The 25352-nt window shown below is 51.7% G+C and overlaps 1 protein-coding gene across 20 annotated transcripts in view; it reads right to left on the bottom strand.

Annotated features, from left to right (window-relative positions):
- CTNND1 (catenin delta 1) overlaps window positions 1–25352 on the bottom strand; it is a 71597-nt gene that overhangs the window by 43668 nt on the left and 2577 nt on the right. For 3 of the 20 annotated variants that reach the window (XM_075064782.1, XM_075064778.1, XM_075064773.1), the window contains exon 1: window positions 13493–13568. The exons of 9 other annotated variants lie outside the window; for them this stretch is intronic. The gene's annotated coding sequence lies outside the window, so the exon portion shown is untranslated. Of the gene's footprint in view, window positions 1–12699; window positions 12739–12794; window positions 12895–13492; window positions 13578–25352 lie in introns of those variants that run through there. 8 more of the 20 variants (XM_075064769.1, XM_032775826.2, XM_075064774.1 and 5 more) reach the window with 5 other exon arrangements.

The raw sequence follows: 25352 nt of genomic DNA on the forward strand, positions 1-25352 counted from the left end.
AGATCTATCTGGGGAAAGCCCCACCTCTGGAAGATTGAAATCTCAACGTCCAGGTGAAGGGACCACTTGTGGCTGTGAAATGACCTGCTGAGGTGGTCTGCCAGCTTGTTCTATACCCTGGGGAGGTACAACACCTGCAGGTATATTGAATGTTCTACATAAAAGTCCCACAGCTTGAGGGCTTCCTGGCATAGGAGAGAGGAGCGTGCACTCCACCTCACCCCCGTTTGTTGATATACAACATTGCTGCAGCTTTGTCCGTCATGGATGATACATATTGTCCCATTAAGTATGCTCGGATGGTCTGGCACGCCAGGCGCACAGTTCTCAGATGTTGATGTGGAGAGCCAGATCCGCCTGAGGCCCTGTGGTTTCCCAGATGTGCACCCCAGCCCAAGTCTGATGTATCTGTCACTAGCAACAGAGATGGCTGGGGACTGGTGAAGGAGATGCCTGAGCATACCTCCTGAGGATCAAGCCACCAGAGGAGGGAGTTGAGGAACAGGTGAGGCAGGGTCACTACACAGGTATAGGCAGCCATGACGACTGAGAAACCTCAGGTAGTTTCTTGCTGCAGTAATGGGAAATCATCAGTCAGAGCCTGAAATCTTGCTTGCGATAGGTATGCCCTGGTCTGGGTCGACTCCAATATTGCCCCTATAAATTCTAGCCCCTGATCAGCCAGTCAGTCATCAAGGTAAGGATACACCTGTACCTGGTACCTTTGCAGAAAGGCCATGCATCTGGTGAAGACACGAGGTGCTGCTGACAGGCCAAACGGAAGGACTGTAAATTGGTAGTGGGTATTGTTCACCACAAACCTGAGGTGCTTTCTGTGGGATTAGGTGATCACGACATGAAAGTACATATCCTTCAAGTCAAGGGTGGCATACCAGTCTGCTGGATCCAATGAGGGAAATGATGGAGGCCAGAGAGACCATGCAGAACTTGAGTTTCTTCACAAACTTGTTGAGTTCTTGCAGGTCTAGGATGGGTCTGAGGTAACCTTTAGCTTTTGGTATTAGGAAATACTGGGAATAGAAGCCCTTGCCCCCATGCTCCTGAGGAACCACAGAATTGGATGGTGTATCCCCTCTCTACCATGCAGAGCACCCATCGGTCCAAGGTGATACTGGACCATGCACAGTAGAAAGGAGATTTTTGGGATGAGATGGTAAGGTGGGATGGATCCATTGTTAAACGTGCTACACTGCCCTCAATCGTGCCTTCAAAAAGCCGGCTTAGACCTTGAAGATGCTTGGGCTGTCCCAAGCCCTGTCCAGAAGATTGATGCTGCCTTCTCCTGCCATTACGATTCCTCCTTCTGGACCTGCCTTGGTTGTGTTGCTGAATGAACTGCTGCTGGGGCTATGGGCTATGTCTCCGCTGTGCTGATGGAGTAAAGAGGGCCAGAGACCTGAGGGTGGCTTTGGAATCTTCAAGGCTGTTCAGCCTTTTGTCAGACTTTTCTGAGAAGAGTCTCACCCTCAAAAGAGCAGGTCTTAAACAGTTTGCTGTTCCTCATAGGGGAGGCCAGAAACCTGGAGCCATGAGCCCCTTCTCCTGGCCACACCAGTAGCCATAAAACACGGTTACTCACCTTTGTAACTGTTGTTCTTCGAGATGTGTTGCTCATATCCATTCCAGTAGGTGTACGCGCCGCGCGTGCACGTTCGTCGGAAGACTTTTACCCTAGCAACTCCAGCGGGCCGGCAGGTCGCCCCCTAGAGTGGCGCCGCCATGGTGGGTGATATATACCCCTGCCGGCCCGCCCGCTCCTCAGTTCTTTCTTGCCGGCTACTCCGACAGTGGGCAAGGAGGGCGGGTGTGGAATGGATATGAGCAACACATCTCGAAGAACAACAGTTACAAAGGTGAGTAACCGTGTTTTCTTCTTTGAGTGCTTGCTCATATCCATTCCAGTAGGTGATTCCCAAACCTTACCTAGGCGGTGGGGTCGGAGTGAGAGGTCACAGTGCGCAACACATGCAGAGCCGAAGGCGGCATCATCCTGACTGCGGACCAGGGCATAATGGGTAGCAAACGGTGTGCACAGAGGACCAGGTCGCTGCCTGCAGATCTCCTGACGGTACTCGTAGGAATGCCGTCGACAAAGCCTGGGCTCTAGTAAAGTGTGCATTACTCGCTCCGGAGGAGATGGGCCAGGTATAACAGGTCCGTATACAGGAAGTCACCACGAGAAATCCTCGAGAGGAGACTGGGAACCCTCTAACCGCGCTCAGCTACGGCGACAAGAGCTGGTGACTTACGGAAGGTTTGGTTCGCTCTATATAAAAGCGCGAGCACCCTGCGCACGTCTAAGGAGTGTAACTGTTGAGTCTGCGAGACAAATGCGGTTTCGGGAAGAGAACAGGCAGGAATATGTCCGGTTGACATGAAAAGGCCGAGACGACTTGGAAAATGCGGATGGTGGCCTCAAGTTGCACCTGTCCCGATGGAAACCGTAATACGGGGGGGTCCACCATGAGGGCGTGCAGCTCTGTACGCGTTCGCGGAAGTGATTGCCACCAGGAATGCCGTCTTCCAGGACAAGAGAGTAGGGAACACGTAGCCAGCGGCTCAAATGGGGAGACATAAGACGGGGACAACACTAGTTGAGATCCACCAGGAGGGGCGGGTGGTGGACTGGGGTAAAGGCGCCCAGCCTTTGAGAATCGAGGACACGATGGGGGCGGAGAACCAAAGCGGCCGCACTCCCGGGTGGAAGGTGGAGATGGCCGCTAAGTGAACTCGGAGAGAGGACCGTGCCAGGCTTGTTGCTGTGAGCGACAAGTAATCTAAAACAATTGGGATGGAGAACAGTGGGTGGAAGCGCTCTCGCGCACCAGCTAGTAAACGTTCCATTTGGCTACGTATGTCCCTCGTAGATGGTTTTCTAACTCCCAGAAGTACTCCCTCACCGGGAAGACAATTCAACTGAGCTCGACGGGTTAGCCACGCAGGAGCCAGGCTGAGAGGTGCAGCGACTGGAGGTCCGGGTGACAGAGCCTGCCGTGGTCCTGCGTGATCAGGTCCAGGTGAAGAGGCAGGAGAAACAGGCGATACCGACAGTCCAGCACAGAGAGTACCAATAATGACCAGGGTCATGCCGGAGCCGATCAAAAAACAGGCGGGCCCTGTCCCTTGCGCGCCTTCAGAAGGACCTTGTGACAACGGAACGGGGGAACGCATAGAAGAGGTGCGTTGCCCACGGAACAGAAAGGCGTCTGCGTTGAGCCCGGCTCGCGACCGTTGGAAGGACAGAACATCGGCACTTCCTGTACTGCGTTGCAAAGAGGTCCATGCGGGGATGCCCACCCGTGCGGAAGAGAGCAAGGGCGACGTCCGGGGAAGGGACCTTTCGGGGATGAAGGACGGCTGAGATGGTCGCAGGTATCGTAACTCCGGCAGTAGGAGGCGATCAGTGAACCGAGTGGGCTATGCGAGAAGCCACAGTATCATGCTTTGACAAAGAAGAGGGGATTTCGTTCGCCTGCTTGTTCAGTAGTAACCGCCGTTGTGTTGTCGATCAAGACGAAACACAGCCCCTGTATCTGTCGACGGAACACAGTGACAAGCCAGGCGGACGCTCTCAACTCCCAGATGTGATATGGAGGGCGATTCAGGAGGAGACTAGCGACCTTGGTACGTAGGTCCCTATGGTGAGCCCCAGCCCCAATCGATTTGCGTCCGTCGTCAGGGACAGCGAGGGGGGGCTGATGGAATGGAAGTCCTGCACACACGACGGACTGGTCCAGCCACACTTGAGAGAGAGGACGACGACTTGGGGAACCGTGACCGACTGTGTCCCAATCGGCCCTCGGCTGGACGGAGCTGAGGGATGAGCCAGACTGCAGGGCCGGAACGCAGTCGAGTGTGCGCCGTGAGAAAGTGCAGCCGCCATGGCCAACAGTGTCGGCAAGTGCGCAGGGAGGTCAAGGTGCGTCTGGAGCCTGGATGATGGAGACAGCGAGGACCGTGACAAAGGAAAGACCGCCCTGGCTATGTGCGAGTCTAGAACGCTCAATAAACCTATCCTCTAGAGGAAGATAGGGTGGACATCTCCTTGTTGAGCAACAGGCCGAGACTGAGAAAAGCGGCTGACCATGCGACTGTCGCGTGGCTCGATCCTGTGCAGCCCCACCAATAAGCCAGTCGTCGAGGTAGGGGAACACGTGTACCCGACTGCGACGAAGAAAGGCGACGACTACGGCCATGCATTGTGAACACTCTCGGGGCCGTGGAGATCCGAACGGGAGCCGTTAATGGATAGTCGGCCACCAACATATGAAGTGAAATTCGATGGGGCAGGAATAGTGATAATATGAAAATACGCGTCCTGCACGTCGAGGGCAGCGTACCAGCTCCGGATCCAGGAAAGGAATAATTGACCTCAAGGAACCATGCGGAATCTCAGCTTGAGTCGATGTTTGTTGAGCTCCCTTAGGTCGAGGATGGTCGGAGACCTCCTTTGGCCTTGGGATCAGGAAGTAATGGGAGTAGAACCCCTGCCTCGTCTCGTTCTGAACCTCCTCTACGGCCCTTGTCGAGGAGCGTTGCGACCTCCAGGAGGAGATCTGCTCGGTGAAGGGGTCCTGAAGAGGCACGGAAGGGGCGGGGAGGGGACGGAAGCAAACTGCAGTGTAACCAAGCCGCAGCGGCCGGAGGACCAACACGTAGTAAGCTGGCACCAGCCGGAGGAAGAACGAGAGACGGTTGGAAAAGGGAGGAGATGGATCCACGGAAAGAACTGGTACAGCGTCCCCGGGCGCACCTTCAAAATGACGGCTTCGGACCGGAGGACGGCTTGGAGGGACCTTGATTTTGGCCCCCTTGGTTGCCCGATTGTCTGCGCCTGCCACTTCTATCGCGACTCCTGGCAACGTCTTGCCTTTGCCTGGGTTGTGGGAAAGGCCTGCGCTGTTGCTGAGGCCTGAATGGTCGATGCTGTGTTACTGGTGTGTGCATCCCTAGGGCACGCATAATAACCCTATTGTCCTTGAGGCTCTGCAGGTGAGGGTCCGTCTTGTCGGAAAACAGGCCCTGGCCCTCAAACGGAAGATCCTGGATTGTGTTCTGGAGTTCAGGAGGAAGGCCAGAGACCTGTAGCCAGGAGATGCGGCGCTTAGTGACTCCGGAGGCCAGATACCTGGCGGCAGAATCTGCTGCGTCTAAAGAAGCCTGCAACGAAGTGCGTGCGACTCTTTTGCCCTTGTCCAGTAAAGCATTGTACTCTTGACGAGCATCTTGAGGGAGAAGCTCCCTAAATTTATCAGCCGCCGCCCAGGTGTTATGTGAGTAGCGGCTGAGCAGAGCTTGTTGGTTTAAGATCCGCAGCTGTAACGCTCCTGCTGAGTAGACCTTACGGCCAAGCAGGTCCATACGTCGCGCCTCCCTAGACTTTGGGGCCGGAGCTTCTTGCCCATGTCGTTCCCTCTCGTTCACAGATTGAACGACAAGGGAACACGGGGCTGGATGCACATACAGATACTCTTATCCCTTCGAAGGGACCATATATTTGCGCTCTACACCCCGAGCAGCGGGGGGAACGGAAGCCGGTGACTGCCAGATGGTAGTGGCATTGGTCTGTATGGTCTTTATGAAAGGTAGGGCGACACGAGTGGGCGCATCTATTGAGAGTATGGTGACGACCGGGTCTTCAACCTCGGAGACCTCCTCAGCCTGGATGATCATGTTTTGTGCAATGCGCCTGAGGAGATCCTGGTGTGCTCTGAGGTCCAGCGGGGGGTGGGACCGGTGGTCGTCGTCCCCCCACCGCCTCATCTGGTGAGGATGACGAGGAGAGACCTGGCAGAAGCGGGTCTGGTGGCGGCTCAAATTGGAGAACTGTCTCCGGCACCTGCGGGGGTTCAGTCTCTGGCAGGTGGGACGCCTGTTCTTCTGCAGGGGATGGCGGGGGGCGTGAAACAGTAGCCTCCGGAGCCCTGCGCTCCGAGCCAGACGCACGTGGCAGGAATTGCTGAGGCCCTCGGGCTTGCTGATACGCCCAGGGCGTCCAGAAGCTCCACTGATGCGGACCATGTTCCTGGGCACCCTCGGGGAAGAGGGCGGCGGGTCTGTCAACGTCCAGGTACATGCTGTCCGCTCGTGAAGACACTGAACCCTGCCGAGAGGGCCATGGGGGGGCCGAACGCGGGTAGTGCGAGTCCAGCGCCCCTGATGGCGACGACCTCCTCGGTGCCGGAAATCGGTGCCGCGAGCTGTACCGGTGCCGGGATCGGGACCTGCCACCAGCGCGGTGCCAGGAGGTCGACCGGGATCTGGACCTTTGGTGCCATGAGCAGCTCCTCGAGTCGCGGTGCAGGTAGCAATGGCTGGAGCCGGAGCGGTGCCGGGAGCATCGGGACCGGCGCGAAGACGACCGGTGCCGCGAGTACGACCAGTGCCGGGACTGCAAGCGGCGCCTCGACTGCGAGCAGCGCCTCGAGGGAGATCTCCCCCGGGATCGGGATCAGTGCTGGGATCGGTGCCAGACCGGAGAATCCGGGGACGGTGCTCGCATCGGGGTCGGCTTGCCCTTCAAGTGAAGAACCCGCACCGGCGGTGCCAGGGGTTGGGGCAGCCCAGGCTCCGTCAAGGCAATAAGGTCCCTTGCCGACGAGAATGTCTCGGGCGTGGACGGGACTATGGTTCTACCCAGATCTTGGGGGGAGCTAGGAGGGATCGGACTCGACGGACCCGGAGTCAACGAGCCCCTGCACGGCCAGCGTGGCCGGCAGTCAAGCATCGGTGTCCTTTGGGCTGCTTAGCCGGGGTAGAGGATGTCGAGTGCCTTCCAGAGCGGTGCCGAGGTGGTGCCACTGCGTTTCACGTGCTGGAGGATCCGTGCCGTAGCCCGCTCCGGTGCCGAGGCGCAGGGGTGAAGTGCCGCTCCATAGGACGTCCTGAGCAAGGTCTCGCTCCTTCTTAGTCGCGGCCGGAAGGCTTTGCCGACGCGGCACTTCCCCGAAACGTGTTGGATTCCCGACACTTAAACAGGCGTCGGGGGATCATGTGTGGCATCGCTTTTGACAGTCCGCAGCCATTTAAACCGGCGAACAGGCATCAGCCCTGGCGCCGGGCCGTGGGAGAAGTTCTAGAGCCCCGTAACCCGCTAACTATATACACACACCAAACAAGAAACTATACTATACTAGGTAAACTATAATAAACTAACATAGAATGTAACGGATGAACAGGAAGCTATGGACAGTGTCGGAGGTGCTATGCCCGCTCCACAGTTCCAACGACGACACGGCGGTAAGAAGAACTGAGGAGCGGGCGGGCCGGCAGGGGTATATATCACCCGCCATGGCGGCGCCACTCTAGGGGGCAACCTGCCAGCCCGCTGGAGTTGCTAGGGTAAAAGTCTTCCAACGAACATGCACGCGCGGTGCGTACACCTACTGGAATGGATATGAGCAAGCACTCGAAGAAGAACCCTGGTTGCTGTATCTGCCCCATCCAGTGTCGCTTGAAGAGAGGCTCTGGAGATCAGTCTCCCTTCCTCAAGCAAAGCCGAAAACTCAGTGCAGGAGTCTGAGGGGAATAACTCCATAAATTTAGCCATTGCCAAGCAGGCACTGTAGGTGTATCTGCTGACAATGGCCTGTTGATTGGATATATGGAGTTGTAGTCCCCCTGTGGAGTAAACCTTTCACCCGAAAAGATCTAAACTTTTTGGTGCCCCTATTCTTGGGCAAAGGGCCTGGAAATCCTTGTCTCTCCCGCTGTTTAGTGGCATCCACCACCAGGGAATCAGGCTGGGGGTGGGAAGAGAGATGTTCATAGCCCTTGAAGGGCACAAAGTACTCATTGGTTTGGCTGTAGGTGGCAGTGAGGCAGGGGTGTGCCAAAGGGTCTTGTTCATGCCTGTACTGCTTTACCACTAACAAACAATAATGGACGAGGCCAGAGGGAGCCAGGATGTCCACCACAGGGTCCACATCATCCACAACTTCCTCTGCCTTAATGCCTAGACCCTGGGTGACCCAGCGCAGCAGCTTCTGCAACACTTTGGAGTCTTCCAGAGCTAGGGAAACTCATGTGCCCACTAGGGTCTCATCTGGTGAGGAGGAAGAGGAGACCACCAGGGTAGGTGGTTGTTCCCTACTGGACCCACCCGAGGGATCTCATGACCCAGAGAGAAAAGCAGACGGCTGGCCTTGTCCCACTGGTGCAAAAGGCATGGGTGTCTGTGCTGGCATTGGAACCATCAGCGGTGCCGGCATCTGGTGCAGCGTGAGGTTCCTGTGAGCGCTGTGGCAGCTGGCACCAATGATGGAGGTGGTATCTGTGCTAGTGCTGGGGCTGCGTCTTGCGCCGAGGCTGTGATGGGGGCCGCTGACACCTCCAGTGCTGAAGTGGTCAGTTGTGGTACTGCAGATGGCACTGGTGCCAAGAACAGTGCTGCAAGTGTCAGCATTAATGCCTGAGGCACTAGTTCTGGTGCCAGCCATGACGAGATGAACATCACGGAGGCCACTGATGCTGCAACTGAGCGGGATCCCTGGCTCTGACCCTGGGCTTGACGGAAGGCCCACAAAGTCCACTGCTGTGGATTTTGACACTGAGAGGCCCACTGAATTGGGCAGGACCACCTATGGTGCCATGAGGAGGATCTTCTGCTCCTGCTATAGTCAGTGTTACGAGTCCGATGCCAACCAGGAAGACCAGGGTGGCGCTGCTCCTCTAGAAGAAGAGCATCGAGAAGCAGGAGACCGACTACACTCTCTGGATGGTGGAGCTGGCCAAGGTGATGGGGATCAGTGTGCCACCATCGCTGGCTCTCTCTCAAAGAAATCATGGGTGTGTCAAGAGGAGACCTGCGGTGCCAGGACGCTCTCCTTTCTTATGGGCTAGAACAGCACCGTGAGCCTTAACAGGTCCTGCGCTGCCTCAAAACCCTCAGGGGTGGACAGGAGAAGAAGATGCTCCAATGGATGTGGTGAGCGAGACAGGCCTGGACTAGACTGCCTCACTTGGGCAGGAGTCAATGTGGCCCCACTTTGAGTCCGAGTCATGGCCCAACTGATGCGTCACTGGTGGCTGGTCCCTGGGTTTTGCCGAGAGAGATCAACCTCTTTCCGAACTTTCTTCTGCACCAGCGATTGGGACCGGTGCCAAAAGCTCAAATGATCCGGAGAAGTTGCAGGGCAGTGCCTAGTTTCCCTGCTAGCATCTTTCTTCAGCCCTGGTTCTTTTGAAGATGGCACTGGAGCACTGCACCAAAGACAACTTGCTGACAGCAGGATCCGCAGTGCCTGGGTCTGACTGAGATCAGAGAGCTACCTCCATAAGGAAGATTTTGAGACGCCGTTCCTTCTCCTTGATGGTTCTTGGTCGGAGCTCCCGACAGACCTTGCAAAGGTCTTTCTGGTGACCCTCACCAAGGCACCTTAAGCAGGTGGTGTGGGGGTCATTTTTCAGCATGCGCTTAGAAACTAAAACTTCTAATGAAACTACTGAAGTAAGAATACTAACTAGTAAAAGCAGCAAAGAGTCCTGTGGCACCTTATAGACTAACAGACATTTTGGAGCATGAGCTTTCGTCGGATGCAAGATGTTGCATCCTACGAAGTGGGTATTCACCCACGAAAGCTCATGCTTCAAAACATCTGTTAGTCTATAAGGTGACACCGGACTCTTTGCTGCTTTTACAGATCCAGACTAACATGGCTACCCCTCTGATAGTTTCCACTAGCTCGTATAGTAACTATGCACAGCATACAGAGTACTGCTAATCCATTTGCCGAAGCAAGAGCAGAGCAAGGGGAAGTTCCAGCTACTGTCACTGGTGGCAAGAAGGAACTGGGGGTGCAGCGTTGGCAGGGCTCTATATTGGACATCATGAAGACGCGACTCCAGGTGGTGCCCAACCCAACCCTACAGTTGTTGCTGGGGGGGGAAGAATCTTCCAGCTACTGCACACACACACCTCTTTGGAACCGACATGAACACACACTCTTAGAATAACCTGTGTTTCAGAGGAATAACTAAAGAGAAGCCTCGTCACTCAGACTCCAGTGCAAATTGCTGGAAGGAGTGAGTTCCAGAACTCAGGCCCTCCAGAGAATGCTTCACTACCAGCAGTGGAGAGTCTAAATCCAAGAATTTACAGATTAACCTAGCAGGTTGTGGTTTACACAACAAGCCAGGAGAAGGGTGAATTAGAGAGATCTGTCAGATAACCAGGTCCCACAGCACGCAAAAGGCTCTACATGTGAAAACAAACCCGTGTTCTAGAGAAGCTCTACAGTGCCCCTGCCACTTGTGTGCTCAGACCAGTTCATCCAACTCAAGCTAGGGTGTTCACTGTGTTATAGAGATGAAGCTTCTAGGTTTCCTGAGGATAGAGCCCCCAAGCCTCAAACTCCCAAAGGCAGCAATCTCTCGGACAAGGTCTGACTCAGAGGAAAATAGTCTAAAGCTGGCCTGAAAGCTGCAAGATGAGAACTACTGCACAACTGCTACCGGAAAACTGAGATGCAGCAATGGGGTCAATGACCAAAAACCACAGTGGCAAGACATTTGTTATACACAGAAGTGGGAGGTGACCTCACCAACTCCCCTCCATGAACATCAACTTCCCCACTTCAGTACTCAGAGAACACAAAAACAGCTCCACCCCAACTAAAGGAGACTGACACCTGCACAAGATGTTCTGTCATCCAAGGACCAGGACACCAGACATTCCTACAAAACCTCATGTCACAACCCTGGGGTTTTCTCCAAAGGAAGGAGAAGTTCTCCCTCAAAGACCCCCAGGCAAGTTAGAAGAGCTTATTCTATCAGTGGTTTTCAACACCATAAGCAAGAATGGACACCTCACACATGCACAGCAATGGACTTCATAGATCAAGAATCCTTTATGTAATATCCCAACCAGGCTGGTTAGATAGGAGACACCCATGATATCAACTTGAGACTGAGCTACTCCAAGAGCTCTTTCCAAATAACCTCCTCCAGTGGTTTGAGACATGGTGTTTACTGGTTGAGTATTATCAAGCAATAGTTTTTAAAAAAAAAAAAAAACAGCTGGTACAAGGTCAACTGCCATCTCATCTTGCCAAAAGAGATCACCCTAAGATTAGTGATAATGGAGTCCAGACCTTCCCTTTAATAACTGAAGCATCATGTTACCAAGATTCAAATCATACGCTATGGTGCATTTTGTAAAAATTAAAGCATAAATAATTAAAAACTGCATTTGTCAGTAAATTGAGTACATGGTGGCACATTATTCTTGCTTACTTTGCACTGGTTCACCTCTGCTAATCCAGCAGAGCACCTAGTCATCAGGAAGTTGTCTTTTAAAACCACACACAGAGAACACCCCTTGGGACTTCTATCCATTTCCAAAACAGAGGCTCTGAAGAGGCTTGTTTTGTTTTGTTTTTTTAAAACAAACAGATGACATGAATCAACCATCACTCCCCTATGAGGGAAGTATTAACCCTAGCATACCACTGGGACACTACAGGAAAGTCTTATCTTATGCGGGGGTTCCATTCTACGGTTAGCACGTAAAGCAAAAACCGCATATACTCAAAATTACATACCCAATCCCTTTAAATCCCAGCCCACAGCTCCAGTGGCCGGGGCAGGGCCAGCATTTAAAGAGCTCCTCCGGCAGGACCTGCGGCCACCAGAGCTGTGGGCTGGGATTTAAAGGGCTCCACTGGGCTTCCCACTGCAGCAGGGAGGCCGGAGGAGCCCTTTAAATGCTGGCCCCAGCCCGGCTGCCAAAGCTGCAGGCGCGATTTAAAGGGCTCCTCGGGCTCCCCACCAAGCCCGAGGAGCCCTTTAAATCCCGCCCGCAGCTTTGGCAGCCAGGCTGGGGCCAGCATTTAAGAGGGCCCAGAGCTCCACAGTGGCTGGAGCCTCAGGCCCTTTAGTTCGCCCCAAGGGCTACCAGGCACTTCTGCAGCTGGGAGCCCCCTGGGTGATTTAAAGGCCCTGGGACTCCCAGCCACAGCTGGTGCCCCAGGGCCTTTAAATCTTGAGGCCATGCCTCTTCTGCTTGAGACCACGCCCCTCAGGACTCCGGCCATACAGTATAAAGCTGAAATTGTGCATGTTAAATGTGTGTAAGTTGTGACAGACCTGTAGTATCAAGAGGCAAACTGACTTGTGCAGGTCACACTGAGTCAGTAAGAGAGCCTAGGAGTCCTGACCCGGTTTCAGCCTATAGAGTAATAGTAGATGGGGGGGAGGGGGGGGGAAGCTAACCTAATTTCCACACTCTCAGTTCACAGTAGCACATGAAGTCAGTTTGTTTTGCCCCAATCTGCCTGAAAGATCTAGAGACCCTCAATTCTGGTCCCCACTGATCTGCTCAGGATTGGGAGGGGCGGGGGTGTGTGCGCACAACAAAATGTCTGACAAAACTCAAATTGTCACAAAAAATGTTTAACAGACAAAATTTCAGGTTAAGAAAAAAAAGAAAGTTTATCAATTTCATCAGGGGAGGAGGACCAACTAGCAGCATAGCCCCACCCCAAAATGCAGAGCAGACAGCAAGCAAGCACCACCAGATCAGAAGCTTTGATTCACCACACATACTCAAAGTCTGGAACCAGTCGAGTTGCTAGGATAGGAACATTTTTGGCTTTAAATCTGACTGTTCAGTCTAGAAGTAACTCAGCATCCAGAGACCAAGTGCCTATGAGGGAGTACACACCTCAGAACACTACTTGCCTTTAGCTCTCTCCCTCCTAAAGGAGATTCTGGAATAGCCTGGAGGAAGAGAGCGGTAGATAATAATGGCATGTCTGTCAACACAAAACTATTACCACATTGCACCCTGGCTGTCTGGTGGTCTGAGTGAAGTGAGCTGGGGCTCTGAGCTCAGTTCTCAGTGGACAGATGCTGCCACCAACGCCTTCTTGTTCGCATTATCAGGAGCCATGCCAGGGAGAGCCTGGACCATGGAGATGTCAAGGATTTTGGTCTCCACGGCTGCTGCTTTGACAGCTTTCAGATTCTCCAAGTGAACTTTGGTGCTTCTGGAACTCATCTTTGCTTTCCATTTCAAATACTTGTTTCTCTGCTTCCCACTGTTGTGGCCTCACACCCTCCCCCTAGGAAAGTAAAAAGGGACTTTCCTAGGAAAGCTGTTCTGAAAAACCACAACCAGTTTTTAAACACAACATGGGCTTCTTTGCACTCCCTGATACCCCCTAGTCAGCTGCTTCCCCACTGGGAGGGCTGGACCCTCCACATGCAGGCATTTTAGACACTACCTACTCATGCAAACGCTACAGAGCCCAGCCTCCTTGGAATGAGCCACACTTCAGCAATGAGGCTCTGGCTAAATACAGGGCGTATCTCATGCGGAGCAGAGCACTGGCCTAGGACTGAAAGAGAAAGCTGCTCCCTAGCGTGTGTCACACACAGGACTGGTTTAACTAGTCACACTGATATCAGAATGGTCTGGCTACCTCCCCTTCCCACACTTCCCCGTCCCCTCCCAGAAATGAGGATTACATACCTAAATTAGGAAGGCCTCTTATGAGTTACCTGCATCCCTGCTTGCACCCACACCACAGCCTCACCTTGCCTTATATGGGGAAGGCTCAGCAACTAGGAGAGGCTGATAAGGGAGAGATAAGAAGGGCAGGGCACTTACAAATCACATGGGGGAAGGGGGGCTGAAGAAAAAGGGAGGAGGAGGAGGAAATAGATGCAACCCCTCCTCCCACAAGCGAGACTCAAGAATGGGACTTTACTCTAGACCTGACTGCTTCAGGAGAGGAGAAGTTTCTACAAGCAGGGCAGTCAGGCAAGGAACTGGAAGTAGAGATCACAGGAGAGAGGGAACAAATGACTAGATCAGTGGAGATCTCTGCTTCTCAGGGGAGGTTGTGGGAAGCGAAATGGGAAAGTTTGAGCCAGTTTGCTGCAGGTCCCTAAATCCATCTCTGTTGCAGAAGGGATACCCCTTTCAGTATTAGAGGGGTAGCCCTGTTAGTCCAAGGAAGTGGGTATTCACCCACGAAAGCTCATGCTCCAATATGTCTGTTAGTCTATAAGGTGCCACAGGACACTTTGCTGCCCTTTCAGTAGCTCCCGAACTTTAGTACTGGTGACTCCGTTCACATCGGAAGCCTCTGAGTGTGACCCCCCCCCCCCCTTATAAATTAAAAATAAAAACCACCACATATTTAACACCATTATAAATGCTGGAGGCAAAGCAGAGTTGGGGTGGAGGCTGACAGCTTGTGACCCCCCGCCCCCCATGTAATACCTTTGGGACCCCTCGCCCCCCATGTAATACCCTTGTGACCTCCTGAGGGGTCCTGACCTCCACTTTGAGAGCCGCTGCTTTAGACACACAAGAGACCCACCGAGTAACAGCGGGGATTCCCCCACACTATCGGGGTGCCCAGGAAATTCAACCTCTGCATTCATTCCACATGAAGCTTCTACAAACCTCTCCTCCACCCCCATTTTCCTATCCCTCCAGGCCAAGGCAGTTCAGTCACCTTGCTCAGAAACACCATTGCAACAGGAGCATGAGGGAATGCTGACCTGTCCAGGCTGTAACTCAGTTACACCTCCTCTAGACTCGCAGGGGGAAGAGAAAACCAAGAGGGGCTGGCAGAAGGGAAGGAAGCCGGGCGGGTCGGCAGCAGAACAGAGGGAAAAGATTGTTCCTCTGGTATGCCAGCAATCTGGCTCCAGGGCAGCTGTCCTCTCCGGCAGTGAAAGGCAGATTTGTATTCGTGTGTTCGAGGGCTGCCCTCCCTGGCAAGAGGCTGTGGGCTCAGCTACGCAAAACGCCTGAGATGCCCCCATTCCCTGCACAGCTGGGGACCCATACAGAGTGGGAGGAAAAAGGTTATTTATTCCATTTCTGTCTAGACAGAGATGAATTATCCCTGTGCAGGCACTTCCTGACTCCCCTCAGAGATCGGAGAGCAAGCTCCTCTTCACATTCGGATTTGAGTGTAGCTATGCAGCAGAGAACCGGAGTGGGGCCTCACTGGCCATGGCAGGGCAGCCTGTCACAGGTTACATGCTAACTGCTACTTGTTTCTCCCTGTACTCTCTTCCTGAAGGGCTCAATGCAGCTGGGAACAGAGTATACTAAGAGCTCCCCACTTCGAGAGGAAAGAGCAGTACCATACCGAAAGTGGCTCTGAGAGTAGCCAAACCACTACATCCTAAATATTACAGCCACAGGAAGTAGCCTCAGCTCCCCACTTCCTGCAGTACAGCCAGATCTATCCCCAGCGCCCAGAGGGCCTGTGGATCCCGTTGCACAATATCGACCCAGCCAGATCCTCCTCTACTTAAAATGCCACAGTGGTATACACCTTCCAACCTGAGCCATGTCCCAGCAGGAGCCACGTACCAGAGTGCTGCATTGATACCCCAGAGCTGCCTGCCCACCCCACACCAGCAACCATGCACCCCAGCCTTCCTTCCAAGCACAGCAGGCCATGGGCACCCACATCAAGATTCACAGTCCCAGCCCCCACCCAGCATAGGAGTTTCACATGTTGGAAACACTTTAGCAGCTCAAAGGCAGCTCTCTCCTCTGTGGGAATTTGCAGCTGAGGTTGAGCTGCTCTCTGGGGACAAAGGGATTTCACAGGCACACAGGCAGCCGTCTCCCCTCTCCCCCTCCCTGCCAGCTTTTCCACTTCCTGTCACAGTAGCACCAGACCTATGGCTCAGAAACAAACACAAAGTGCTAGATTCTGGGAAGTGGGCCAGAGCATTCCAGAGTGGCCCATCCGCCAATCACCAGCCAGAACTCCCACTTCGCCCAGTGCAGCTCCCTGTCAGGGAAAACAGCCCTTACCTCCCCACTGCACTGCCCACCACCCACGCCCCTAGGCCAGCCTGAGATGAGGCCATTTCACAATAGGCACAGCAGGTGAAGAACCAGGGACCCTGGGGTTGGGGTGGGGGAAAAGTTACAGATTTACAGTTCAGCTCAACAGCTTCTGCCACTGTGCCTACAGGGACTCCTTATGAGACAGGAGAGAAGATAAGCTAATTAAAACCCCAGATCCCATACTCCAACCCCTCCTCCCACCATGGCTCTGGGTCAGAGCCCTGTCCCATAGCAGCCTCAAAGCTCCTTGCCCCTTTTCCTCCTATAGCCTAATAAACCCACACCACACACATTTCCATCTTCCTACAGCAGGGGTTCTCAAACTGGGGGTCAGGACCCCTCAGGGGGTCACGTGGTTATTACATGGGGGGTCATGAGCTGTCAGCCTCCACCCCCAACTCCGCTTTGCCTCCAGCATTTATAATGGTGTTAAATATATAAACAAGTGTTTTTAATTTATAAGGGGGTGGGTGTCGCACTCTGAGGGTTCCTATGTGAAAGGGGTCACCAGTACAAAAATGTTTGAGAACCACTGTCCTACAGGTTAGGATGTCCCTTGCCTTCATTTCCTGCTCTCCCCACTCCTCAAAAGATGCTCAATAGAGAAGTCCACACAGCCTCTCTAGTACAGCTATATAGTAAACAGAGGCCCCCACATTCCTAGAGATAAGGCCTCTCCTATCAACGGCATGGGAGCAAAGTCCCTCAGGGTGAGGAGGGTTGATCCCTGGTGACAACACAACACCGTGCCAGTCAGGAGTGTGGCCTTCTCATACTGAGAGGAAGAGAGCAGCAGATGGGGAGGGCTAGCAGAGCCACAGTATCTAAGAGGGGATTTAGAGCAGCATATCACACTGGAAATACTAGTTAATGAGGGGTGTCTAGTTTAAGGGACATCTGCATTCAAGAGACTGCGCCTGGACAAGCAGTGCCACTAGACAGCATGCACCAAGATGTCCCCATCGCACCAGCATCCCAAGACTATAGCTCTGCCAGTCACAACTGCCACCAAGCACTGCACCATGGGGACAATACGGGAAGTCTGAGCAAATCAGCCAGAAGAGAAAGCAATTCAGCTGGTGGGCAGATGCCAAAGTTACATGGACTTCACTCCTGCCCCATTCACCTGCCATCATGGTCTTCAACCCTTCGTGCTTCCCACATCTCACCTACTGGCTTCAGGCCATTTCCTCTTTGACAGCATGACATAGGGGAAACCACACAGCTATGGGGCAGAATAAGGTGCTGCAGCACAGGAGTGCTAATCTGACCAACTATTGTAGCCTGTATGCTGAGGGCTACCCTGCATCTGGTATGATGAGGGATCAGAGAACGCATGAATGCACACAGGGAAATAGGATGAACCAGGAGTCGATTTGCAAGGGGCACTGCACAGGCAAACTCCCTCAGAGTAAAACTTCCAAAGCTCCTGTCTGCCTTTAAGGGCCGTATCAGACACCCAGAAGAGGGGTTTTGAATTACTGACGATCCTAAGCTAAATCAAAGAGATCCCAGAAGAACATCAGTTGCAGGAATTGGACCACATGTTTCTGCCACCATCCCACTGACTGAAGAATGACTGATCCTCTCGGAAGGCCTTGCAGTTTTACCTTCCATTTACAAACTTCAGTCATGAAGGGACACCCTTCACTGCTGAACAGTTAGAAAAATAAGATTTTCAAAACTGATTTCTATCCATTCCCTCACCCAGACATGCACCTCCTCCTCTGAGCCTATCCCCCCTCAAATGAAACCCTGCCAGTTAATTTACAGAGCTCCTGTTTCACCACTCTGAACAAAACAGGCAGGTGTTTTAGAGACGCTGAAGTCATCTTTTGTGTGGGAGTGGTGGGCCGGGAGTTGCTGTATAAGACTGATTTCAGCATTTCCAAGAAGGGGGAATCTGCACAGTGAGGTGGTAATCGCCTTCCACATAAACCATGCTGCTGTGCTTGATATAAGCAAGGATGCGCTGTGGGTCGCCAAATCTCCGCCTCTCCTTCTCCCACCCCCCCATATTCAGGTATGCTCGCAAGCTGACTCACAGCTCCAGTCACACAGGGTATCAGAAGGAGATGCTGAATTGAGCTAGGTTTCTTGTACCATGACCTCATCAGATGCTCCTTGTTCCAACTGTGCGCACTCGCATGCTCAGAGACAGATTTAGAAATCCTGATGAAAGAAATGATTGGGTAAGGAAAGCAATTGGAGGAGCAGGATACAAGAGCCAAAGACTGAATCACCACTAAAGTGGAAGATTCACTTCACCACTTGGAACAGTAACCACCTTCCCCTAGGGGTGTGGAGCTATAGTGGGCACTCACAGCTCCTCACACCATGGATACACCACCACCCTGGGGTCCTGCTGAGATCCACAACCGCTCCCATACACACACATTCCCTCCCATAGAGGAGAGGAAAAACAGAACTGTCTTGGTGAATATACAACCTGGCACAATATTTGAGACCAGATCTCACAATTACATGTAACTGACTGTGAGCAAGGAGAAGGACTGGAACAACAGGGTGCCAGAGGTCAGGATTAAAGTGCATCAGCAAACTGAGATGAGAGCAGAGGGAAGGAGACCTGCACAGCACCTGTCTATCCTATTCAAATAAAGACTGAATGGCATTATGGATGCTAGAGAACAAAAATACAGTGTAAACACAGGACAGAGTTTCCCATCTCTTCAACAACATTGGCACTGTCCTACCTCTACCTTCCCCAGCACTGCAGCTGTATATCCATCCCCTCCCCTCCCCCAACAGCTTTCCCTCCCCTCTGTAGAAGCAGAAGGGAAGGAAACCAGTATTTCCTGATCAGACAGGAAGTGACATTGTGCCTTTCCTTTCCCGCAAGGTTCTAAACACAATGTCCTGCCAAGCGCTGCTCCCTGCATCCTCCGAAGTGCAGAGAAGAGACCCCCTGGAACCAATGCAAGAGAATGCCAGGCTTACCCACCCATTGCCCTGGCAGGCTACGCCCTCCCTTCCACAGGGCTGGAGACAGACATTGAACTATAAACCAAGGCTGCAACACAGACAGTGCCATCTCTGCCACAAGGTATCTGCAAAAGGGGAGAAGGAGCAAGAGTGAACCCTTAATTCACACACTACACCAGGTGCCAACAAAGACTCATCTCTTCACTAAAAACTTACCCAACTCTCCACCTGTCCCCTCAGAACAATGGACAGGCAGTCCAGGCTACCTCCCTGTGCTGGAGAACGTCCCCTCTCCAAAGGACACGCTAAATAGCCACCTTGCATTGCTAGAACAGTGCACTCACACCTGAAACAGGAGTATCCTCTCTGGTACATTGCCCCCATATGGTTTTAGTACCAGAGTATGTGTCTGTGGAGTTACACTCCCCACTTGTGGATATGTCCCACTTCCACCCACTACTGAACTCCTTAAGCCTCTCACTTTATTGAAGCTAAAAGAATCTTTCAGGTGTGCAGACCCTCATGTCTATCCACCATTGATGGATGACTCCAAATTTGGGGACACCTCCCCCTTAACCTCGCAAGCACCCCTGGGGTGGGGGGGGAGAATTCCCACACTAGGCATTGTAGGAAATACTAGCAATTGTAACCAGGGATGTTGATCAGCTGCTAGAAGTGAATGCCTATGCTTGTTCCTAACAACATAAAACTGGGGAGCAAGAGCACAATGGAGACCCTCCTCCTTCCACCCTCTCCCCATGTGGCTTGTAGCCACATCTCCTGTTTTGCACACAGAGGTGAGCCCTTCTCAGACTCGCCACAGAGCAAGTGTTTGTGGACCAGCAGAGTGGCCTTCCAACCAGGACATTTACTGGAGACAGAAACAGGGCGAGGCTTGAGGGGAGGGAGAGAAGGTTTCCTGTTTGCCACTCTCTGATGTAATCTCTCAAGGACCACATCCAGTAGCAGGACACTGGTAATTAAAGGGACAAGAGGGAGCATTCAAAGGAGGTGGGGCTTGGGGTCCAAGCCTGTTTCCACAGAGGATCCCTCCAGGGAGTGGGCCCCTGATATGGGATTTTAGTTCACAAAAGGAAAAAGTGTCACTCGCTTCACCCTCCCCCTTCCCCTCTAGACAAAAATCAACCTGCCTGACATCACATAGCTAGGTCATAGCAGTAGCTTTGCATGCAGTAACATGCTCTGAGGAATGCACTCCTCCTACAGGGCATGGGCATGCCAGAAACATGCAAACGAGATCAGTGAACTACTGATCTAGTGAAGGAAAGAGGCCTTTGTGGTTATGTATTTTCTCAGGTTGACGTGACCCACCCACCTGCAGAAGTTATCCATACAGTGTTGTTTTGACTGAGAGAACCAGAGAGCCTGTCCAACTAAGGAGAGGAGTAGGTATGGCAGTGGAGAAGAGGACAAGGTGCAGAGGTTCCCCACTTAAGGGTTCAATATGAGACAAGAGTCTCATCAAAGCCCACCAAGATTTGTTTTGCCACCTGCATTGATTAGAGAGGCCCAAGGATTAGACAGAAAGCAGCATGAGATGAGGTTGGTGAAGAATTCTCTCCAAGTTCTGGGGTTAGAGGCACTTTCCTGCTCCTATTCAGGATGGGAATTCAGCCTCCATGCTGTCAGTGTAGTCCTGGGCCACACACAGCTCCTCTTCTAGAGTCCACCTAAGCTCTTGGGGGTGGGGGAGGACACCACATGCTTCAAGAGCTGGTATGTATCTGTTCACAATAACCCTTCTGCAGCTGCAACAGCCACAAGAAGCAGAAGAGAAATCTGAAGGGAAGGAACTGGGCAGAGAAGTGGTGTCCAGGCCACTTCTTCCCAACCCCCACTTTTATGAAATAGCTGGCCTGCTGAAAGAGCATGCTAGGGAATTATGTATGCCAGTAGGCTTCTGTCAGCATCTCATTCAGCTTCCAGATTCCTACAGCTAGGATTTGCTGATGTAGGGAAGCCAGTAAACTTTGAGAAGGGTTTGCCACAATGGGCATTGCTTTTATTAAAGGTAGGGCAGCCAGGGCTGGGAAAGAAGAGATGGAGATATAAGTCTTGTCCAAATATATGTTTAGCCAACGGACTGACACCAACATCTCTCATTTCCCATTCTAGCATGTGGGCTACCAAATTAAGTCCACTGGACACAGATAAGCATGAAGCCAGAAGCCGTTTAACCTATTGTGTAACTAACAGCCATTTTAAAAGAGGTGCAAAAAACTGTCTCACTGCAGCTTTGGTAAATGCTGCTTGGTTTCCTAGTGTGCTACCTTCTCAGGGAAACCCCAGAAATCCCTCCAATTCCCATGTTTTGGCAGACTGCTCTAGTTGCTGGAGGAGAGGCTAGTCTTTGCCACCACATCATCGTTAAGGCCGTGCTACATCACCACTCCAGTCTTTGCTACACAAGCAGCAATAGTTTCTGCACCACGCAGGATGCATCTACACCAGCTATCATGGTGGAGGATATGGTTAATAGTTGTTTTTAACAGCATGGCGGTGCTGGAGCCAGATCTGCCTACACTACTAAGACAACTGTACAAGCAGGGAAGGGATACCTCCCATCATTCTTGCGCAGACAGATATACCCTTAGTTTGTAGGTCTACATACACATGCTTACAACAGAGCCACTGTAGTACAGACACTTGCTACAGCAATGGAAGAGCCTCTTTCATCGCTGTAGTACATCCACCATCTCGAAAGGCTGTTCTTCCATCAGCCTAGTGGTATCTAATTTGGGGTTCAGGTCAGCTTAGCTACAGCTTCTCAGGAGGGGTGAATTTTTACACACACACACACACGTGTACGTGTGACATAGCTAGATCAACCCAAGTTGTAGGTTGAGACCAGGCCTAAGAGGTCAATGACCAAGGTCACCTTTGGCTTCCAGGGCTCACAGCCAAAATTCCAGGTATGAACATCAGGGTTTAGACACACGTCCATATTCCTTGCTCACAAGCAAAGGCAGGAGCATGGATGGCACCTGATTAAAAGCTCAAGTGTCTCTTCCTCTCTCCTGACACACTGCCTGATAATGAAGCAGCACATGCTTCCTCTACAGCCACCCCCTCAGTTCCCTCCCTCTTTGTTGTGTGGTTTGATACAGACCACTAAATAAGAAGTGATATCACCAATGGGAAAATTCATCTCTTCCTTTAAGAGGAACAGAAAGCTGTTGTCCAAGATTCGATGACAATGTGGTGTCAATAACCATATCTAACCCAGGCCTTGTCCCCACCCAAGACACAAGGGAACACAAGAAACTTAGTAAATTCTTTGGTTAACAAGATCAGCAACTCTACTCAGGACAAGTCTCCCTGGCAGTAAAACTCAACAGAAACATCAACCATCTTCACTAAATCACTACTTGCAAGTGAATCACTGGGGGGGGGGGGGGGAAGAGGCAAAAAAAGTCTGTTGGAGCCCTGGTTCCAATCTGGCTACAGGTTGGTAGTGGCTGAAAGTAGATACCACTGGCGGCCTACATGAAAACAGGTGGGAGTCAGCCGATTTCCTAGTGAGACAGGTTTCCACACAAACTGGTCACCATTGCCCCAGTTGTTGTGGGTCTTCTAACCAAGGACTAGCTGGGCCAAGAGTTCCACATTCACATGTAGGGGGACTGTCCACACTAGGCCCAGAATTGAGACACAAAGGCAGAAGCTTTTACTGCTATGCCAGGCCCACGTCTGCTGTGTGGATCCAGAAGACTTTGGTTATAAGGGGCTATAAATCCAGATATTTCTCAACAGCATTATGCTTACAGATAACATTCTTGTCCTCCAAGCAACAGTTGAGGTACCTCAGACTGTCAATCCCTATGAAAGGCACAGAGCAGTTTCCCAGGATAACTGAGAATATCCATTGGGTTTGAGTTTTATCATCCCATTAACTAACATACCTGTACATTTATAAACCCAAACTATTGGCTGACTCCACTTATTCCTGTTAGCAATAGAGGCTGTTAAAGAAATTATATGGGAAAGGATGTCATTTTCTTCCCGGATAAAGGCTCACTGAAGCCATCGAGTTTCACTTTTCCTGATGCAGCCACAAATGGTACTTGTTGTGAGGTTTAACTCAGCGTTAAGATCCTTGGACAACTCCTCCAAAGTAGAGAGCTACTCCTCTTTTACCGATTGTGCCTCAATTTCCCTTAGGAGAGGCTGCACAAGCGAGAAATAACACTCAAATCTCAAGACTGAGCCCTGTCCTCTGGAGCAATCTTCCTGAGCTCCACAGCTACTGCACCAAGGCCTAGCATCCAAGCCAGAAGGGAGGCAGCTAGTCATATAATAGAAAATCCGCATGAATCGAGCAAAGTTGTCCAGCACACACCAAGCCAGCTGTTTTCCTCTTCCTACCCTTCTAGAAAGGCTCCTTACAAGATTTCAGCAAGAATGCACCACACAAGGAAAGGTTAGTCATCTACATGCACAGGGTCCCAAACGAGGTCATCAGACATTGAGAGGACAAGGTTCAAAACTGCCTGTAAGCATGAGAGCAAACAGTGTCTGTGACAGTCTCCCCTACTTTGCTATCTGCTTAGAATCAGGACTGTATGCAGGCGTAAAGCATGCAGGCTTCCCTAAAGCACTCCTGTTATTCCAGTCCAGCTCCTAATCTCACCCACCAACAGTTCTTTCAACGCACCTCAGTTCTGCCTTGCATCACCCTTTGCTATTCCAGACTTGTGCCTCTGAGCAGAAAGCTGGTCACACCAGGTTTTGTGGTTTGTCTATGTTCACAACCATGTGCATTAGGGAGTAGAGGGTGAAATGAACAGGATGATTCCCAAGTTCATCTTTGTTTCCAATCTGAATTTGAAAGAGGACCTGGAAACTAGAGTCTGCATCAGTTCTAATCCCCTGCTCCACCATAAATAGGCAAGCAGTAACTTCGTTGGGAGCTGAAGGACAGGACAACACAGAAAATGTATAATCCTATAGTTAGAAGGGATTGGAATTCAAGACCCCCAGAGCCTGTTCCCAGCTCTGCCACCACCTCACCATGCGATCTTGGTGAAATCACTATACTTCAAGTTTCTCCATCAGTAAATTTGGGACAATCTTGTTTTCTTGCCACTGAGGAGGGGCTGAGACTAAGTTTAGTGTCTCTAAAATGCTTTGAGTGCCTCAGGTTGAAGACACTAGGGAAAGGCTAAGTATTATAACAGCCACATCTAGTCCTGTTCCAAGTGATGAACAGGAAGCACAGAAAGGATTCAAGAATCCCCCTCCCAGTTGGGCTCAGTGAGATGCCCAGTGATGCTCCATCCTAGAAACAGCCAAAAACGACAAGCAAAGCAAGAAAGGGGGATGAAGAAGCGTTCAAGGCCTCTGTCCTACTATTAAGGCACCCATGGAATTCAAGATATTTAGACATGATCGAGCCTGAATGCTGAATCCTGGCACCTCAGAGGACCCACAGACTCCTTCCTGGAGGGGAAGGATGGTCCTGTGGGTAGAGCACAAGCCTGGGATTTTGAAGACCAGGATTCAAGTCTCTGCTCTGCCAAAGACTTAGGAAGCTGAGGCACAGAGAGACTGTAAAATAGAGATAACAGCACTGCCATACTTCGGGGAGGTGGTGGGGGGAATGCGTTGAAAATTGTAAGGTGCTCAGATTTATGGTGATGGGGGCCATATAAATACCTGACAGAATCCCTTCAAGACTACTTTCCCCTCGCCCCCAAAAAGACAACCCCAATTCTATAAGAGGGCTTTGTAAGATAAAGGGCAGCAGTCCCTCAGGACAAGAGGCACAGAAGAGGCAAGGTGGGGATGAGAGAGATGCACTGCTATTTGACAAGAATGCTGCCAATGAAAGTGAGGGGGGGGAAATGAGGAGGCTGGTGACACCTTAAACTAAAAAACAAAAACAATCTTTAAAATGCCACTGGATTCCCCATTGTTTGTGTGGATATAGACTAACACAGCTATCCCCGATACTAGGGAAAAAAATAGCATGCTGCACCCAGCACCCCTGGGAGTGGGCTACTGTGGGATTATTCCTTTACTGGAGACATTTTAATGTCACTTGTTGGCCTGAGCCAGAGAAAAAGGGTTTTTTTAAATTATTATTATAATTATAATAAATAGCTGCCACATTACCAGGAGCCTGCTTTGGGGTTGGGTTTTGTGTTTTTTTAGGAGTGGGGGAGAAATAGATGGGCTCCACCCAGCAGTCCCTTCCCTGCAAGAACAAAGGAGGAGGCAAAATAGATAACAGGAGAGTCTAGAAAGAGAGTTTTAGATCTGCCCTGGCCAGCTTTAGTCTAGTCTGCACTGAGTTCCTCACACATACCTAATCCCAATTCCCAACTCTTTCTCCCCTTCCACATGCCAAAATCTTAGGGAGGAATCACTGAAAAGATTTACAGCACACAACCTTGGGCCCGAATACACCCCTCCCCCCCCACTGCCCAGGAAAGGCCTGCATACCCCAAAATACTCTCTGCTTCCAACACACACACAAGCAACTTCCCTTACTCCAACACAAAGGGAGCTATGTCACGGGGGGGGGGGGGGGGGAAGAGTA

The sequence above is a fragment of the Chelonoidis abingdonii genome, chromosome 4 (genome assembly GCF_003597395.2).
Source record: "Chelonoidis abingdonii isolate Lonesome George chromosome 4, CheloAbing_2.0, whole genome shotgun sequence".
Taxonomy (NCBI): domain Eukaryota; kingdom Metazoa; phylum Chordata; order Testudines; family Testudinidae; genus Chelonoidis; species Chelonoidis abingdonii.